Raw genomic sequence first — 15,133 nt, forward strand, 5'->3', positions numbered from 1 at the left:
ATTGGCCCACCGCCTAAGAAGCAACAAAATATTTTCAATGTTCTGTTCCTAAAAGAGCACACAGTTACAACAATATGAAGGAAAACATCACGGACATTTCAGCAGAATTGGTCTGCACTTATGAATGTCTTTTTTTTTTTTTTTAATCAGAAAATGGTCATTATTCCTGTTAACCTAAACCTGAAGATAGGCACATACAAAAAAAATGTTTTAAATATTTAAATATCACTTTTATTGTTTCTGCAGTTTATCTTTGCCCCTAAAATCTCTTTTTTGTTATTTCTTTCTGGTATCTGTCACATCAACAGTGATGCCATATAGGCAGTTTGAATAAAGGGACGATAGCTACATCTATGCCAACATTTCTAGATAAGGGGTCCAAAAATGATTTAAACATAATTGCTGACTGCTGAGACAGTCTTTTTATACATGTGACAAACACACCAGCTAAAATTCGGGCTTGGATCTACAATTCTAAGTTTGCATGAAAAAAATTAACAAGCCACTCTTTCAGCTCTAATATTGAAATTAACTTTAAAAATATTGCTCACAGTATGGTCATTATATGAAGAGAAAGGATATTATTAAAAAAAGAAAACAGCCAGTCCTGATAGATGTCATCAAGGTAGGAAATTACAGTAGTCTTATTGACAGTGTAGAGACAGAACCACAGTAAATGTTCTTTCCACAGTATACTTTGTGTCTACAAATAACTGTACAGCGGAGATGTAAACCTTAAATGAAACATTAAATTATGTCAGCATGGCAGCCCCCTGAGGTAACACAGGTTTGTAACAAATTAGAAAATAATTACCACTTAGTGATACAAGGTTATTAGCATTGCAGTAAAATAACAATATATAATCAAAATGGTGTACCTCTGAAACTTCCTATCGAGTTGCCCTAATTTGGGATCAACAGAATGATTTCTGGCATCATTATATCTCACATTACTCTACATTTAACCCTGAGTATTCCCAAAGGTAAAGAGTTAGAAAGGGTGCTACCAGGGGTCATGCAGGAGGGCAAGTTAATTTGGACACTGTCTTGTATGAGGGGATACCAGGAATTGACATGTTCATTCCAAGGTAGTACAGCTTAGTGGGGCAATGCATGACAATTCAAAGGTAAACAAAATAAATCAGTCTTTAATTTTATTTAATTGCAGTTTCCTTTCTGTATACCAGAAAACATAATGCTCACCTAATTTATACCAAAGGTTAAACAAATATAAATATTTTTTTGGATTCTGGCTGGCTAAGACCCTCAACTAGGTAAGAATTTCTATGACAGAAAAGAACTGGGTAAAGAAAATGCAAGCTCCAGGCAAGGTTTCATAAAGTTTTGCTAATGGTTTCATCAAATTCTTTTTTCATTGAGTCAGACTGAACTGTAAAGTTCATAAATAGCTAAAAATTCCCCATGCTTGTAATTTTAATACGAAAAGCCATTCAACTGATTTTCTTGACTTTAAATAACATGTTTTGGGGAATCCAAACTGCTAAAATCATACCTTTCCCACACAGTTACCTGCCGTAACCCTGCTGACACAGGTGCATGTTCCAGCTGCAGCAGGCCAAGGATAAAGTCAGCCTTAGATTCATAGCATCAGACTTCATCAGTTTAATTTCCTTGAAAATAAAAATTACTTTTAAATCACACACTGTCAACACAGCCATTCGGAACAGTTGGTCCTCTTTCAGTAAACGAGAAACTAATTCACACCCTAGGTATTTCTGATAACAGTCCTTACCTCCATTGTCATGTTTCACAACTTGACATTTGCATGTTGTTGTCGACTGGTCTCTTATTCACAGCTATAAATCTTAACTGATATACACATTCTGACAAGGCACTAATAAACTAAGCAGCATGGAAGCTGAAGCGGTGGCAGATCCAGCTTTTGTTTTTATGTAAAATACAGTGAATTTTGAATAATTTCCCACACACCCACATAATACAAGGTTGTGCGGTCACATACTACTTAGACAAGCTGGCATTTAGACCACGCTGTTAGGGGAATATCATTACAAACTGCAAGTTTTTTTTTTTAAAAGAAACAGATATTGTTTAACATTGAGTGATATTTTAACAGGACACATATTACAGGTAAAAGTTCTCTAGGTTTGGTTTTTCCAGATCAATTGCGGTTCCAGGAATTTGACTGCAGGCTCAGTCCTGCAATCAGTGCTCTAGTTTCAAGGTGCTCTGGCCCTCTTTGTTTTTATCTCTCTGTCTCACTCTCTCAAGCATGCCAAGAAGTGCATTAAACTAGTACTCTGCCATTATTTACAATGTTAAAATCAGCATTTCAATATAAATAAAAACTCATAAATCAGTTGTGGCATCCCAAAATGAGGTATACAATTGAAATAAGTAACTGCTGTGAGAAATGGTTTTAGTTCCTCAGTATGAACACCCAACATAACTATAAATGCACATGCACAGACTCAGCAGTTTTGTTTCACTATTCAACTAACATTAAGTGATGCTGTTTTACAATAAGTTTGACAGTGTTTTCTGAGGCTGTAGCAAACTTGTAACTTGCATTTAAGTCTTATAAAACCTACAACTTGTGAACTAAAAATATATGCTTACATCTGGATTTAAAGGTTTTTATTTGTATGAAAAAATGTGAGAAATTCTGACCTTTTTATGCAGTGTATGAATAAGTGCAGAAAATTTGAAAATAAAGTTTGTAACTGCATTCTTTGGGGAAATATAGCAGTTATAGCTAGGAACAGACTTGTGAAACAGCAACTGCTATTGTTCTGCCATGTGATTTCAGGATCTGTGATTATTATTAGGCCAGGGCACTACAATATGCAAAAGCAAAGTTATACAATTCTGTAGGGAAATAGCTAGCTAGCTATTTCCTTTTAGAAATTTCTAAACTGTGTTTTTATAGCTTTTAGTTTCCTGATCTAGGAATAGTAAAAACTAAATGTAAACTCCAGCCAAGCTATAATTTCCACTGAGTGACCTCTCAAACCTCTTGTGTCAGAAGCACATGGGATATATGCAAATAGCTCTTATGAAGATCAGGTATTTCAGCTATACGATGATTCTGAATACCTATGCCTTTTTTTCAAAGTCATGCTAATGAACAATTTCAGGCCAATAAAGACAAACCAAACTAGCTAGGGACATGAATATTTCAGCCTTGTTATTACCACCAGCATAGCACAAGAAAAATGTATGACTAAGCATATGAAACCAGGAGCAGATTTGGGGCAACTGGTGCCCTAGGCAAAAGGGCTCAACGGCACCCCCCCCCCACAACACCACCTGGTGCCCCCATCCTGGTCTACCTACACCAAATAAACACTGGAAAAAGCACCGTACTAGAGCAGCACCTTAGGCAGCCACCTAATTGGCCTATGCCTAAGGCTGGCTATGTAAGAAACACAGGGCTTTTATACCCAGCTGATGTCCATTACCATTAGGGTGTTTGCAAAATATCCCAACTAACAAACTAAAACAAAGAGTGAGAAGGTCACACAGAAAAAACAACCATAAAAACTAAATGAAAACTCCAGCCAAGCTAGAACTTCCACTGAGAATCGTCATATAGCGGAAACACCTGATGTTCATAAGGCTCATTTGCATTCACCCCATATGTCTCTGATACAAGAGATTTGAGAGGTCACTCAGTGGAAGTTCTAGCTTGGGTGGAGTTTTCATTTAGTTTTTACTGATTGTTTTTTCTGAGCGATCTTCTCACTCTCTGTTTTAGTTTGATCTAGGAATAGTCACAAACCTTGTAATCACAGGGCTGAACTATTGCAGTTTCTGTTTGCTATACATTTAACAACCTATATAAAACTGCTTTATTTCCAGCAGAAGGCAATTAAAAACTTTAGTTAAAAATTCCATATGCATCTTTTATACACTACATAGAAAAGATTACAATTTCTCACACATTTTCATGACGCTTCATTTATTTTTTATTTATTTATTTTACATTTGTTTACCGGGTTAGTCCAACTAGATACATATCCATTTTCAGCAGAGACCCGGGGAGAAAAGCTCCACAGTACAAAAGGCTTTGAGTTATATTTCAATGATTTCATAATCACATGGTAAGGTAATCAAAAGTTTAAACATATCAGTTACAAGAAAGTTCAAGGAGAAAAAACATCTACATAAATAAAACACAAGATTTAGGTTTGCATTACATAGTAAAAATTCTGGATAACATAGTAAGAAGAGACATCAATTTAAAACTTAGCTATAATTTGAGTAATTCATGTAGTATGTGGATTAGTGAAGACATAGGTTCCCTGGACAATATTAAAGATTATATTATAGGCTCCAAGAGATGGGTAAAGATTTATCGAATACCTTGCTCATAGGGATTAATAAATAGAAGGGTGTTACAGTGAACTAGAGATCATATAACATAGTTTAGCAGGGCGGTAGTGGAATAAGAGAGAAAAGAGATGGCATCGGGAAATAACATGGAGTGTTTCTTCCTGGGCCTCCACATTGCAGATTTTTTTTTTATTTTACTGTTCATTCTGCAGGTTTGATAAATATTTATTGAAACTTGCAGATCTATTACATTCTGATGTGGAAAACAGTAGCAGCTTTATTCTCAAACATCACAGAAGTGAAACACAATGATTAGTATTATGAACCACTAACTAGTTTTACTACACTGTCTTGGATTTGAGTACCACTCCTCCAGTCTCCATGTACATATTGTGCGACGTGCACCAGCCACCTAAATTACCCATATATCAAGATCATTCCTTAAAAGAGGACCATATGCCTGCTGATCTTAAAAGGATTTAGAATTGATAGAGATTAATATCTATTTATTTAACATTTGTTAACCGGGAAAGTCCGACTTGGAGCAAAGCCAATTTTCAGTGGAGGCCCAGGAAGAAACACTCCAGATGCATGTCTTTGTAATGTGGGAGGAAACCCATATAAATGCAGGGAAGACATGCAGACTCCACACAGAAGGCACCCCAGCCAAGAATCGAACTGGAGAACCTCTTGCTGTGAGGCGACAATGCTACCGCTTCACCATTGCGCCGTCCATAAAAATTACATCATAAGTATGGAAAAGGAGGTTATGGAGCCTTTATAGCAGAGCATTAGTATCTCAGATCTGATTCTTGTACAGTGCTTTGGGCCTGACTCCTGATTCTTGTACAGTACATTGGACATGACTCCTGATTCTTGTAGGGCCTGACTCCTGACCTAGTACAGTGCTTTTGGCCCAAATCTTGATTCTTGTACAGTGCATTGTGCCTGACTCCTGTTTCCTGTACTGTACATTGGGCCTGACTTCTGATTCTAATACAGTGCTTTGGGCCTTAGTCCTGATTCTTGTACAGTGCATTGAGCTTCCTGATACTTGTACAATACATTGGGCCTGACTCCTGATTCTTGTACAGTGCATTGGGACTGAATCCTGACCTAGTACAGTGCTTTTGGCCCAAATACTGATCCTTGTGCAATGCATTAGGCCTGACATCTGATTAGGGTTGCCACCCCTCCATTTTTTTTCTGGACTATCCGGAAATCAAATTGATTCTCCGGTAGTCCAGAAAACACTGTACAAATTCCGTTATTCTGTTTCAAAAAAGGAAACAGACTATTGGGGTTTGTAAATCTTTTTTACAGAAAAACATAGTAAATCAGCTTTCAGCAGGTATTAGGAACAGAAAAAGAGGGCGTTCCCCACTCCATATTGAAGTGACATCATGAAATGGGCAGAATGTGGGCGGGAGAAAGGGCAGGGTGGGCGTGGGTACTGGAGATGTGAGGGGTGTGGCCTTACTACGGTTTTAGCCACAACAAAAGGTGGCAATCCTACATCTGATTTTTGTACAATGAGGTGGGCTGGACTCCTGATACTTATACAATACATTGGGCCTGACTCCTAATTCTTGTACACTGCATTCTAGTGCAGTGCTTTGGGCCTGAATCCTGATTCTTGTATAGTGCATTAGGGCTGACAACTGATTCTTGTATAGTGTGTTGGGCCTGACTCCAGCTCCACTTCATCAGTACTTCTAAAGTTCAGGTAAAAACTTATCCATATGTTCTCTGGCTCTCACCTTGGGGCTCAGAATGCAGCTGACCTTATTGCAAACTGCTGTTATTGAGTAAAAGGTTGAAGCTTTTAGCATACTGGCAGGTCACAAAACATAATCACAACAGATAGTATGGAATTAGCATTACATGGGCTCAGCTGGATAACACAGGACTTAGTCATGGTACTTCTGCCTCTGAATATTGAATATAAAGACATCTTGATTCTAACTGCAATTTGATTATCAGATGTCAACATGGTGCTGCGTATATAATGGACAGAATTTATAATAATAATGATCACAGGTTCTTGGGATCATAGTAATTACAAGGCATGTACATCATGAGACTATATGACCCTTGCCAATAACACCCTTCATGATGTACCTCCCAGTTCATGATGGGCAAAATATGTCAGGCTAGGAATGAATTTATTGATGTGCATTCATTCATTTAGGTTTATTTTGAAGACATGAGGTTGCTATTTTGTTTTACATGCAAGGAAATTTTGCCCCAGGGATAGGGGTAGATGTTGTTGAAAATACTTGTCCCTCAAGAGTGTTATATTTATTTGTTGGTGAAGACTTAAATCTTTAGATCAAATATTTCTGAAGAGGTCTGTCTTGTGAAGATACAAGAGATCAAGGAGGCTGTAGTCCTTCTTGGTATGGAATGCAACACATATATCACCTCTTTAATAAATCATGTTTAGAGACAGGGCTTCAAGTTTATCTTGGTAGCCAAGGGACTTTAGACCACTAATCTGTTTTTTTGGAACCTCTGGAGTGCTTCTAGCTGACTGATGTAGCTGGATAGGTACATACCAAGGAGGCTTAGCATGATTAGCAGTGACTATAGTGGGCCAATTATTTCTTTTGATCTGGATTAGATGCTTCTACAAATTAGTTGTATTAGATAAAGAATTTCCTGACTACTGAGCCTATATGATGTTCAAAGGAGAGGGAGTTGTCAACCATGGTGCCAGGATCCCTGACAGTCATGTCTGACTGAAGTTGGGTACTGGTTATGCTGTAAGTTACAGATGAAAAGCTATTTACCTAAAGTGACAATACTGTACTTTATTATTATTTTGATTTTAATTTAATCCCTTTTCAGTACACCATTTGTTTGTAAGGATTAATTATTACTGAAGAGATTCAACACCATGTCAGGATTGGACAATGATATCCAACCTCCAAACTGGCAAACTTAGTCAGCCATAGATTTAGAATTTTGATACTGAGGTCTGAGAACTACATACCACAAAGGAAGGGTCCCAGAACTGAGACTGGAAGTATGTCACTGTTTAGCCTTTTACTTTCTGAAAAGTTTCGGGTGACATTGATCATACAGCTTCCATCTATCGATCAATCAGCTACCTGCAGTACCACACAGGTGACCCACATTTGTATCTATTATTTTATTTACAATACCATGAAGGATAGTAGTTTATGCCTTTGCTAAATCCAGATAGGTTATTTATACCAAGTGAACACTATCCACTGTTTCTATGTCCTTTTTGAAGAAGGTCACTAAAATGGACAAACATGATAGATGTTTGACAATTCCAACTGTTGAGGGTCTAGTTAATGAAGTCAAAGTTAATACATTCCATGGTTTTACAAAATAGATTGATTCCTGCAGTCTGTGGTAGGGTCCACCTATAGTTGGTAATTGCAACAGATGTTCTCTGAACTTCTGGGACATGCCCTGGTGCTAAGCTTAAGCTAAAGAGGCTCTACAAGGGCATGTTTGGTGCTGTTTTATTAAGTAAATTATCTGAACCCATGTTGGTAGTATTTTCACATTTCTTAATCTTGGGGAGGGGAAGGAGTTCAGGGGTTTGAGGGGTTCCCATGGCTGCTTCACTGACACTTACTTTGTTTGCAGATTTATTAGCTATATATTTAGGGTCAGAGTTGGTGAAACCAGAACACTGCTGGGTATTATGTCTTAGCTTTCTGATGTAATTAAATTGGATTCATAATTATCCATATGCTTGACTTTAGTTTCAGTTCATGTTTTACTTTAATCTTCCTATGACCAGTTCTAGCTCTTTGCTGATCTTTTGGATAGTGTTTTCTATAGAGAAAGATTTTGTTTTGTTAGGAGTATAGATTTTTTTTTCTTTTTGTTATAAAGCTTGTCGACACTGTTTGAAGTCTATCCCTGGGATTTAGAAAGAACCACACTGCTGAAGGTAAGAGCTGCATCCAAAAAGGGGGGGGGGGCTGTTTTGGGGATGCAGAGAAATGAGATTCAGAAACACATTAGACTCAGTGAGAAAAGACCTCATTATCAATAAATGTGCATGTCTCTGAATTGCCTTTAGTTACCACTACTGCAAATCAGCACTTTCCTTTGGTAGTCAGCACTGTCAGCCCATACATCCCATTTGCACAGGCACCTCCCTTCATTTAGTCTCCCCACACATGCCTACCCCAAACACTACCTGTCTGGTAACCCTCACAGCACCTACTTTTACTGCAATGAGTAAAAACAAGCTTTTGGCTGTATTCATTAACATGGGTGGCTGACATAAGCAAGAAAGCTGATGGATTCTCTGAATCCTTCAGCTGCATAAATGCCTTACCGCATGCATTTCCAGGGGGAAAGCACATGGCTAACTGGCATAGGCCCCTGTCCCAGAATGCCTTATTAGTATTTGCAATAGGCTGTGTTGCTGCACCTCATCATGGTGTAGCATTATGACAGGGCTGTCTGTTACACCAAACATATAACTCGAGATAATCTTTCCAAATCCATCCCTGTGTATTTTTGCTTTTAAATTTCACATTTTATTTAGCTCTTGAAGGGACTGTTTGATCCATATGCTTTTGTAAGTGGACAGAGAACTCCACTGTATAAGTATCAGCTGGCTATGCATGGGGATTAGAGATATTACAAGTATATTCTGAAAGATCATAAAGAGCATAAGTCAGTTTGCCTGCTTAAACTCCTTAAACTACAAATTATTCACTGCAGGGGTGTTTGGGACTTTAAAGGATACTATCACTTGTAATTAGATTTAACTAGGATGGATATACTGTAAAAGTGGTACACATGTAGGTAATGTTGGTGAGAATAACATGTAGGATGTTCCACCCTCTATTTATCTGCTCTACAATTTGCTTTAAGGAATCTTTGGTGCATGTACACCTCAAAAGCAGGTTATGCCCAATCTATTATTTGATTGCTAAATGTTATCCATCATGAAGGTATTTTATATTATGGATAATTCACACTGTATATTTAAGAAACTCTCATGGTTGTTTGGGGATATTGAAGGTTTCCTATAGTAGGCTGTAAACCGGTAATTAGTTTTGTTTTGTGTGGGTCTCGGGACACCTGCCTGGAGGCAATATGATTTCTAACAACTATCAAAATGCCCTAGCAGTTTCCCTCAGGCCTGAATGTATGGCAACTGCTAAACCCGGGTAAGGAGGGAGTGCTATCAATACAATAAAACCAAATTTCATTACAAACACAGACAAGGATGTGCTCAAGTTACAGGAGAGCCTCAGGATTAGGCAGTTTGTTTTTGAAATTTCTGGCACTGAGAAGAGCAGTCTTTATATAATTCAAATAATGATTTCATCTAGTATATTGGGAAGTCCAGTAAACAGACTATGGCTAACAGAAGCACAATGGGAGCAGCAAGGGCCTTGGTCAGTAAGTGGAAGCCATGGAATGAGAGGTGCAGGCTTCTGCCAACAATCTTATCCCAGGCAGGAAATATTGGACTCCCCCTGAATCACACCAAGTACTTAGCTGACTGATGAAGCCAACCATTTTATCATTATTATTATTATTAATTTATTTACTTAATTATTTTTATTGTTTTTATTAGTTTTTTTGTAGATATAATTCTGGTTGAAGGCAGGATTACACTCAGGACCAGAGTCTTTCCTGCATTTGGTATAGTAAGATCCAACATATTTTTTCTGCATGTCCCTCAGGATTGACCATCTTGAATCATTCAGAAATATCTAGATTATCACTGGGTCATTTTCATATTTTTCTGCTGGAGGGATATAAGAGTCCTCATAACATATGAGGATCCTGGTGTTGGAGAGACACCTGTCATGCTGCCGTTGTCCATACTCATAATATCGGAATCAGTGTACCTAACAATGGAATAATTTACAAGAAGATTACTACTTGTGCTCAATGACTTAAAAGCTGGGAGGGGGGTCATTTTCAGTCAACAGCCTGATGAGTCATTTCTATGTGTGAGGTTGGTAACACCATGTTTCAAGATTTCTGCTGAGACCTGCTCTTTGTGGTTCTAGATGGCTTGAGAAGTGAATTTTTGACTCTTTAGCATATGTTGACTTGGGAAGTGACTTTTTGGCTCTCTAGCATCTGTTGACTTGGCATATTCATGCAGTGGTGTGATGTGCAATGTGTGGTGCTCACAGACCATCTTTTTTGGTGAGAACGTTAATTCCATAGGCACAGGAAATTAACTTTCTCGGGTGGCGTAAGCCAGGGAACCTTGTTGGCTAGGCTTACTTAGGCCCTTGGTACAATAGCCTAGTACCTACCTATGAACCTATGAGCAGACAGAATGTCCTATTTGACAAGAAGTAGGTTGTTGTGAGCATATGGCAGTTTTTACATTGCCTGAAAATACCAAGTTTGATAAGACTGGCAACAGAAGGCATACATGCTAATTGTTCTTCCATGTCTCCCACGTAGAGCTACGTACAAGAGCTTGTGGTTTGGTTGATAGGTTCAAGGGATCTAAAGAGCAAAAGATTTCAGTATATTAATTGCAGGACTTGAAAAAATGAGCTGTTGCTGCTGAAACCGTAAATAAACAGAAACATAAAGTCAGGATGCTACTATGACACTGAACATCATGCACGTTGGTAAAGTTTGAGAAGAGCAAAAAAACTATTTTTTATTTGATTATTTTCAACTTGCTAACAAAGCAAGACATCACTACCACACAATGACAATGAATCAGGTTTCACTGAAAGCGTAGACTGATTCAGGCATTTGTCTACACATAAACATACTGTATTACTGACAATAAATGTGTTCTTTACTGCTATTCATAACCCATTACATTAACTGTGCACTTTTCTCCTGCTATATCTGGAATGTACTTAAGACATACTTAAATACAGAAAAACATTTCTGTAACTATATTTCTCACAGCAGAGGAAAAGGGCACCTCCAAGTACAAGCCCATTTAACAATAATGCTGAGACAGAACTTACCATAGAGCACAAATCCAGTCTAAGGCTGGGAAGACAACATTAATCTTCAGTCAGTGAATACTAGAGTGTTTTATACTGCACGTATGACTATCCTTGGTGGTCTGTCAATAACTGCTGCAAAAAGATACGCTCATTCCAGACAGTGCCACCATTCTATATTAACACAATCTTGGAGTTATTTAACTACCAACAAATACTACGTAACTTATACAATCCCTAGAATAAGGTCTTTTTAATATTGCACATACATCTGCAAAGAAAATATGTCTTTCAGTCAAGGGGAATTCCGACAACATCACCACTATAAATACATTTCTACTGCATTACACCATCAAGTACATGTTTATTCTTTTCTCCGCATCTCTGACTTCCATGGTCTCTACTAAATCCTACATATAATGGATCTCACCTTGCAAATATTTATAGGAAAATACTAGGCAATCAATCTGCAGAATATTATATGCCTAGGTGAAAACCAAATACTGATCAAAGGTGGGAATTAAACCCTATAACTTGTGTCTGAGAGGTAAACACTTTAACCATTCTGCCAATCTCAGCCCCCTGCCATCCCCCAACGCCCAACCCCCTACTAGTGATATTTCACTATTCTACATCTCACTGCTCATTATTTCTCAAAATTCTGTAACTTTTTGTTTTACAACCACTCATTCAAAATAATAATTTCACTCATGATAACCATTATCACAATGCATCAGATACATTTGGCACACTCCCCATATTTACTCCCCTATATAAAGTAAACATTTACTTGTGGTGGCACTTTCCTGTTAATGCTTTCATCCATCTCAGCAAATCTACTTTCCTGATTTCTGTAAATTTATTCCAATCAAGGATCAACATCAAATTATACAAGGCATTCCATAAGATTTTACCTATTATTTCCCTAGTAGTACTGCATATATTGGGTGACATTCAACCAAGATAACTATGCTAACCACTTGCATAGTATCTCTGCTAATAATCTCTCCCTTGCTTGCATGAACATCTCTAGCATCAGTAACACAAATGACCTCAACTTAAAGTCTGGACAGATGAATATCAGCCTAAAATGATTTTCATAATAGAGTCCTGGCTGAAAGATTCTCTGTCATTCATAATAACTATCATATATTTGCTGACTGAATGTAGTGAAGGCTTGGGAGTATAGCCTGCTGGCAAACAAGGAAGACAACTTCTGCCCAGATCTTGTTACTAAGAGCAGCAGTTCCTCTGACAAAGACCACAACTGGGTAATAGTTCAAATCACACTCATTGGTTTTACAAAAAGTCTTCTAGTAGATGTCTATACCCTTCCCCACTTCCTCCTTTTCTCTGTTGGAATCAGCTCTGAATAAACTTGTAGGTGCAGCCAAATAAAACAGAATTATTTTATTAGGTGTCCTCAGCCTTAACTGGAAAGACCCCTTACGTCAAAACTTAATAGACTAATACTTCACCATCAATTAAAATAGTTAGCCACAGATGGAACTAGTCTAATTCACATCTCTAAGACTAGCACTCTGATAAACGCATTTATTACTATATGTACCTGATAACGTTTAAATCCTGAAAGTGTTGCTAAACTGTTTGAGTAACCATTGAGCTTTATTCTCATCCTGGACCATAAAATGTCCCAGCTACATGCCTTAGTGACAAGAACAAGGACAATTCAAAGTACTCCTTCTGATTCACTGTCTTTCTATGATGACTAGTTAGTCTGGTCTCCAGATTACCAGTGCAATGACCCTACAACTGCCCTATCTGCTTTCTATAATACACTTCTTCCATTACAAGATAGATTCTTTCTCAATGACAAAAAGTTAGGATGAAAGGAAATTATACCCCATGGATCACAGCTGAAGTTAAGAAAGAATAAAGATGTAGCCAGGACCGACAGGAAAAAAGAAGCAGCCTCATCTTTTTAATTTGAAGAAGATCAACAACTAGAAAAGAAAACTAGGTTAATTAATATTATTCACAGGTAAAGTACTAGGCTAGCTGCCCTTGCCATTTTTCCTTTAACAGGTAAGACTCAAACCCTACACTTTGTGTCTATGAAGTAAACACTTTAACCATTATACCAACCTCAATAATCTTAGTACTGGATATAACATCTTTCACCCTATGCTGATTAAATCTGTTAGTGTAGTCCTAGGCAAACATACCACTTACACTCCTAATCCATCTTTATCTACCACCACTGTCCTCCCCCAAAAGCAACTGTACCACTGACAAAAGTACATCTGCATCATGCTCTTCAGATTTCATGTACATTGCCAACCTCTGTTGTATTGACAAGATGCTGGAAAGAATTGTCGACACTGAAATTCTAGAATATGTGAAAAGATATGATAACCCCACAAGCACCCAACATGGCTTCCAACTAAATGTCAGTACTCTGACAGCCATTTCTACTCTTACTGATCAGATATTTAATAATACAGAACAGTGCAATGATGCAGGAACTATCTTTCATGATCTAAAGAGGGCTTTTGGAACTGTTGACCACAGTCTTCTGCTAAACAAACTTTTAGAATAAGGCTTCTCTAATGGGGTGGTTCAATTGTTAAATAATTTTCTGACCGACAGAATGTTCAAAATTTCAGGCTCACTTAATCAATATCCCAATCTGAATTGCATAATTTCTGGCTCACTTAATTAATACCCCAATTTGAATTACATAATGTATGCTGGTGGTGCTGTCCTATTCAAGGCCATCAAGAAAGAAGCTTTGCTTAATAGTGAATTACAGTGTGACTTTAAAGTGCGATTTGAAACCATATGGAACTGGTTACATGAAAATAAACTTATCAACATCAGTAAAACTAATATAAAGTTGTCTGTCACTCAGAGAAAACTTAGTAGCATAAATGACTTTCAAATGAATGACCCCTATAAACTCTTTTCTTCACATCACATCACAGCAGGAATACTTTGGCACCATTATGGATCAAAATCTTTTTATTTTCATGTTGAATCTCAGGTAACCAACTTACTTCAACAGGTTAAAGTGGCCTAAAAATCCCTAACTTCTTAACTGCTAGTGCCTAACATATCACCATCAATTTTCTTCACCCCAGATGAATTAAGGTTTGTCAAACAAGTAAATGAGACCACCGTTGTATCAGTCGCAACACCAACAGGTGTTGCCTGATCACTGTTAGGGCCGGTGTGTTATTTAGCACATTATCTTAAAGCTACTGAATAACTACTGCCACCATTACTTAGCAAACTGCAGTTTAAGAGCAAGCATAATCCCAGAGGTCACCCCTCACACTTACCACTTGTGAAAGACCATTCTCAAAGTTGGTGCCAGCATTAAGAAATGAGGAACTTGAAGACACTGGAGGAATAAGCAAGTTTCTGCTTTCAAGAGAGCTCTTAGTAACCACCTATTCTTGGACAACAAGTATAACTGTTTCTTAGAAAAAGGTTATTCAGCACCTAGTATAACTCATAAATTCATCACCAGTGGGTTGTAACAATGGCTACAACTGCTCTAGGCCTAAATTAAACATGCAAAATTGCATTTGCCAGTAAATGCTTTATACCTGGTTCTGTTTCTAAATTTGTATTTGCTGTTCTAAACTTCTAGTCAGCTTTAAATATATAGTGCTGACTGTACTTAACTTGTTAGTTACTTTTTTTTTCAAACACTTTTATTAAATTATCACTTGTGATGTAGGCAAATTTAGCTTGCTTTTACGTATTATCACAACCACATTTGTTCCGTTGTGTAACTCATTATGTTTACAAGACAGGGCTGTATGTGTAAGTGTAACGGGCTATGTAAACTCCGAATTACCTTTGTTTTGGTTTTCTTGTGCAAGTGGACCACGAAGAAGAAAGGAAAGTGG

General features: G+C 37.6%; 1 pseudogene; it reads right to left on the reverse strand.

Moving 5' to 3' along the window:
- The window catches only part of LOC122816748, a 198,816-nt pseudogene that overhangs the window by 853 nt on the left and 182,830 nt on the right, over positions 1–15,133 (reverse strand).

Source organism: Protopterus annectens, chromosome 1.part1, assembly GCF_019279795.1.
Source record: "Protopterus annectens isolate FY-2018-M chromosome 1.part1, PAN1.0, whole genome shotgun sequence".
Lineage (NCBI taxonomy): Eukaryota > Metazoa > Chordata > Ceratodontiformes > Protopteridae > Protopterus > Protopterus annectens.